This window comes from Ahaetulla prasina, chromosome 18 (assembly GCF_028640845.1).
Source record: "Ahaetulla prasina isolate Xishuangbanna chromosome 18, ASM2864084v1, whole genome shotgun sequence".
Taxonomy (NCBI): Eukaryota; Metazoa; Chordata; class Lepidosauria; order Squamata; family Colubridae; genus Ahaetulla; species Ahaetulla prasina.
The window spans coordinates 9,235,001-9,241,102 of NC_080556.1; positions in this window are offsets into that span (position 1 = coordinate 9,235,001).

The following is a 6,102-nucleotide window of genomic DNA, read 5'->3' on the forward strand; positions in this document are numbered from 1 at the left end:
GAAGACCAGGAGAGAGAGAGAGAGACAGAGGGAGAGAAAGGAGGATGAAGGGGGATAAACCAGGGAGTTTCATTTTCTTAATCAACTGGCCTGCAAATCTGGTCCCTTTATGTCCAGGGATAATTAAATTTGAAACCACCAGATTATCCGGTGGTTTTTTTTTTTTCTTTTTCCTGGGCCCTGTAATTTGGAAAATGACTGTCCTTGGATAATATTTCTGCTGATTCTCCTTTCGTTTCTCCCCCCCCGCCCCCAACCCCGTCCTTGTTCCGCAGGCCCCAAAGTGGCAAAGTGGCAAAACTTAAGGAAGGATTTCAAATCGGTTTTGCTGATGTGGGGGATACGCGCAGTTGCTTAAAAAGTTCGCTTTTCATTAATTCACAAGGGTGTCTGTGACTACTTCAGCTTCAATCGCAACAATACACGAGCACACAATAGATTTAAGCTTGATGTGAACTGCTCCAATCTTGATTGCAGAAAATATGACTTCAGTAACAGAGTTGTTAATGCTTGGAACACACTACCTGACTCTGTGGTCTCTTCCCAAAATCCCCAAAGCTTTAACCAAAAACTGTCTACTATTGACCTCATCCCATTCCTAAGAGGTCTGTAAAGGCCATGCCAAAGAGCACCAGCATGCCTACCGTTCCTGTCCTATTGTTTCCTTTTGTTAATTCGTCAAATTTCTTTTCAGAGGAAGCCCAAATTCTTCCCGTTCTGTTCATGAAGAAATGAATAAAGTGTTAATGCCACTTTATAATGCCTTGGTAAGGCCACACTTGGAACCCTGCATTCAGTTTTGGTCGCCAAAATGTAAAAAAGATGTTGAGACTCTAGAAAGAGTGCAGAGAAGAGCAACAAAGAGGATTAGGGGACTGGAGGCTAAAACATACAATGAACGGTTGCAGGAACTTGGTATGTCTGATTTAATGAAAAGAAGGACTAAGGGAGACATGATAGCAGTCTTCCAATATCTCAGGTGCTGCCCCAAAGAAGAGGCAGTCAAACTGTTCTCCAAAGCACCTGAGGGTAGAACAATAAGCAACGATAGAAACTAATCAAGGAGAGAAGCAACTTAGAACTAAGGAGAAATTTCCCGACAGTTAGAACAATTAATCAGTGGAACAACTTGCCTGCAGAAGTTGTGAATGCTCCAAGACTGGAAATTTTAAAGAAAATGTTGGATAACCATTTGTCTGAATTGGTGTAGGGTTTCCTGCCTGGGCAGGGGGTTGGACTAGAAGGCCTCCAAGGTCCCTTCCAACTCTGTTGTTGTTGTTGCTGTTGTTGTTGTTATTATAATAAAATCTGCACACTTTTTGCACAAGTAAGCAAACTAAATTCATCTCCATCAGTCGAAATTCTAAAGGAAATAATAAAGAAGAGACTGGACAGCCACTTCTCTGTAATGGCCTAGGCTCTCCTGCTTGAGCCGGGGGTTGGACTAGAAGACCTCCAAGGTCCCTTCCAACTCTGTTATTCTGTTATTCCTTCTCAGCATGGAAAAAGTGAGATCACCATCAGCCAGCCAGGAAAAACAAATCGGTGTTATGATTGAACGCAGGAAGATCTGAATTTTGAAGGACACCTAAAAGTCTCCCAATTTATAAGGCTAGATGACACCTCGCCTTGTGGGTGTCCGAACTTCCTCCTGGACTACGTCAAGTGCCTGATCTTCGGACCTTTCGCCGTGAGCTGAAAACGCACTTATTTATTCAAGCGGGACTGGCATAATATTTTTAATATTTTTTAATATTTTAACTGGGGTTTTATTATTTTATGGTTTATAATTTTTTAAATTTTTAAATGTTGGCCATTTTTTCTAATATGCTCGGTTTTAAATTGTCGTTTTAATTGTATATTTTTGTGTTTTTTATCTTTTGGCTGTACACCGCCCTGAGTCCTTTGGGAGAAGGGCGGTATAAAAATTTAATAAATAATAATAATAATAATAAATAATAAAATAATAATGACAGCGTGGCTCTTCGCTTGCAATTTGCAATTTTCATTTTTAAAGGTCATACATTTCTTTCTTTCTTTTTTGCCAGTAAAAAGTTTTTTATTTTTAAAACACATTAAAACGAAAGACAAAACATACAACATTTATATAGATACCACAGTTTATCAGCTATTCAAGACAGTCCTTTCCTATTATTTACACACATTTTAGTTTGATCTTACTCTACTTTTGTTTATCTACCGCTCCTGTTTTCTAACCATTCATACCATTTGCTCCAGACCTTATAATATTCTGTGTCCTCTTTCTCTTTCATTTCTTTTGTAAGTTTGTCCATCTCTGCACATTCTAATATTTTTTTAATTAGTGCTTCCTCTGTTGGTGGATTTTCATTCTTTCAATTTTGGGCATAGGCTATACGTGCTGCTGTGAATAGATGGAGTATTAAATGTTGTGTATCGTTTGTATAATTTTCTGTTGGAATCCCTAATAAAAATTGTTCTGGCTCTCCCTTTATTGGCCATACATTTCGTTCGCGGTAAATAATAACACGACTACCAGGGCACGGTCCTGTACCAAGGATGGCAAAGCTAATTTTCACCCCGCTCTTGCAAACGGGCATCGCAAAATAAAAAGAACGGGATAGAATTGCATACATTCCTTCCAAAGGCAGGTAGGGAAAATTAAAGGGTTGTGGAGATTCTCCAGGAATCCAGGACACAATTGTCCCAAAGGTAATTTTTCAGAAAGGCACAAGACTTGCTTTGTTTTTTCTTTGAAGACGTTTCGCTCCTCATCCAAGAAGCTTCTTCAGATTCTTCGGTGGAAAATGGAAGGGATTGATACTCCTTGCAGACGGCTGGTCGTCTGCATCCATCCATTCATTCATTCATTCATTCATTCATTCATTTATTTATTTATTTATTTATTATTTATTTATTTATCTATTTATTTATTTATTTTGTCACACAGTATATATAAGCATAACTATACAATATATAAGCATATATATAAAAGCATAAGTATGTAATAACTATGTTAATTGGATATAACGAAAGGAAACAATAGGACAGGAATGGTAGGCACGCTGGTGCTCTTATGCATGCCCCTTACGGACCTCTTAGGAATGGGGTGAGGAGGTCAATAGTAGTCAGTCTTTGGTTGAAGCTTTGGGGATTTTGAGAAGAGACCACAGAGTCAGGTAGTGCATTCCAGGCATTAACAACTCTGTTACTGAAGTCCTATTTTCTGCAATCAAGATTGGAGCGGTTCACATTAAGCTTAAACCTATTGTGTGCTCGTGTATTGTTGCGATTGAAACTGAAGTAGTCTTCGACAGGAAGGACATTGCAATAGATGATGCTATGAGTTAGACTCAGGTCCTTAGAGGGACCTTGAGGGTTCTTGGAGGGTCCTTGAGGCCACTTGGAGGTTTATCTGTGTCTTCAGGATCACCTGAGTGGTGCCAATGGGTGTGGAGCCATTCTTGGCCCCTTTTTTGAAGACAGCAAAGTCCACATTTTGGTCAGAGAAGAACCGCTGGTTTGAAAGAGGGGTCAAAGAGGCCATCTGTGTCCATTGAACTGCCCTCATCCTCTATCTCCAGTCTACAACACAAGTCCTTTCCGCAGTTCCAAGAAGGCTCCGCATTCATTTGCACCACTCAGGGTAACCCTGAGGACACAGATAAACCCTCCAAGTGGCCTCAAAGACTCTCTAAAAAGAACGGAAATGACCAGCTGTCTGCAAGGAGTATAAATCCTTCCCTTCCCCACCAACCAGTAAGAGCTGAAGAAGCTCCTTGGATGAGAAGAGAAACGTCTTTAGAGAAAAACCAGAAAGCCCAGCTGCCTCCTGAAACAAAACAAAAACACCTTTGCCATAAAGGTTTAATGCAGTTTAATGCCGGCAAGCCTCTTCCTGAAGGGAGGTCCTGCCCCCCAGTGGCCAAAGAATGAAATTGGACATAAACTGTTTCAACTCCTACCCTCAAAACGACGCTACAGAGCACTGCACACCAGAACAACTAGACGCAAGGAGAGTTTTTCCCCCGGACGCCATCACTCTGCTAAACAAAAATTCCCTCAACACTGTCAGACTAGTTACTAAGTCTGCATTACTATTAATCTTCTCATCGTTCCCATCACCCAACTCCTCCCACTTATGACTGTATGACTGTAACTTTGTTGGTTGTATCTTTATGATTTATATTGTTACTGATTGTTTCCTGATTGCTGTACCCTATGACTATCATTAAGTGTTGTACCTTATGATTCTTGATGAATGTATTTTTCTTTTATGTCTACCGAGAGCCTATGCACCAAGACAAATTCCTTGTGTGTCCAATCACACTTGGCCAATAAAAAAATTCTATTCTATTCTATTCTATTCTATTCTATTCTATTCTATTCTATTCTATTCTATTCTATTCTATTCGAATTCTTGATGAACATATCTTTTTTTTTATGTACACTGAGAGCATATGCACCAAAACAAATTCCTTGTGTGTCCAATCACACTTGGCCAATAAAAAAATTCCATTCTATTCTAAAGAATGAAATTGGTGTTCAGAGGCTGGAGTTTTTGATGGTCCTCCTGCTTGCTTCCTTGAGGGCCGCTGGAGGGAGACGTCTTCGGATAGCGTTGGCTCTTCGGCTTTGAAACGGAGACGAGCACCGCCCCCTAGAGTCGGGAACGACTAGCACAGATGTGCGAGGGGAACTTTTACCTCTACTTTTACACCAGGAAGCACTCAGATCTGAGGGCGGGTAGAACTAGGGAATCTCTCGGCAGCTAACTAAAAAGCTTGACCGCCATGCCACGAATGGCCGAACTACACCCATGTTGAAAACACGGACAGAGGAACAGATACGTGACTTTGCCATCAAGGTTTCGGCGATTCCTCTTTCCAAAAGTTATGCAAAAACAAACCACCAAACAAACAAACCAACAAACCCTCACCCCTTCGTGGATGAGATTCGGCTTGTGGTGTTACAGCCCCCTTGCCTTATAAAATGGGTATCCCTTCCCACCCGATATTGGCTGGGACCAGCTGACAGAATCGGGGATTTAACGGTTGGCCTTCACGGCCTTCCCGAACGGTCCAGGATGATAACTCAAGCCAGACTGGCAGGGGCAGATGCAACCATCTTGAAGCCCCCCCCACCTTCAGTAAATATTTTATGGGCCTTTCTTTCCTCCCCCTCCCTCCCAGCAATGGGCACTTTCTCAGCAGCCAAGAGCCAGAGAACTCTCCGATAATCCTTCCAGCTCCCCTCCCAGATGTGTGGGAAAAAGTTGGACTCCAAACTTCTGGAACCAATAAAATGGCAGAGATGGCAGGGCCCACACACACACACACACACACACACACAAAGAGGGCTTCAAGCCCAACCAACATAAATTAGACACCCCTCCTCTCCTTTTTTTAAAAAAAAAGCAGTGATGATGTTTTTCCCCCAAAGGACTGTGATTTTCAAAAGTTGTGCCCTCCAGCAACCCCCCCCCCACTTCCTAACCATTCCAGCGCTAGGCCCGCACAGCGGGTGCAAAGGTTCTCTTTCGCTTCCTACAGTTGTGAAGCTGCGTGCTTGTTTATTTTCCCCGAAGTTAAAACACACTTTTTATTGCTTCGGAATCTTTAAATCCAACTTTTCTTGCTTTGGAAAAAACATTTGCTCCCTCCGAAATGAATCCATGTGGTTCTTCGCTGCCCTCTAGTGGTGTAGGAACAGAAGTACGCCTTTCCCCCCCCAGTTACTGGAAATAGTGTGGGGAAATTAAATCAGATTAACAGATTAAGAGAGTTGGAAGGGACCTTATAGGTCATTTAGTCCAACCCCCCCGCTCAAGCAGGAAACCCTTCACTATTTCTGACAAATGGCAGTCCAATCTTTTCTTTTTTTTTTAATAAAGTTTTTTTATTTTATACACATGAAAGACAAAAGACAAGACATACAACATTAAGTTAAGTTAAGTTAATTTTATTTAATTTCTATACCGCCCTTCTCCCAAAAGACTCAGGGTGGTTTACAGCCAGGATAAAACTTAAGAACAAATTTAAAAGACAAATATTCGAATTTGGATAGAAACTATACAATCCAATAAAACCTCATTTAAAAACCATTAGGCCAACGTTTTCAGCT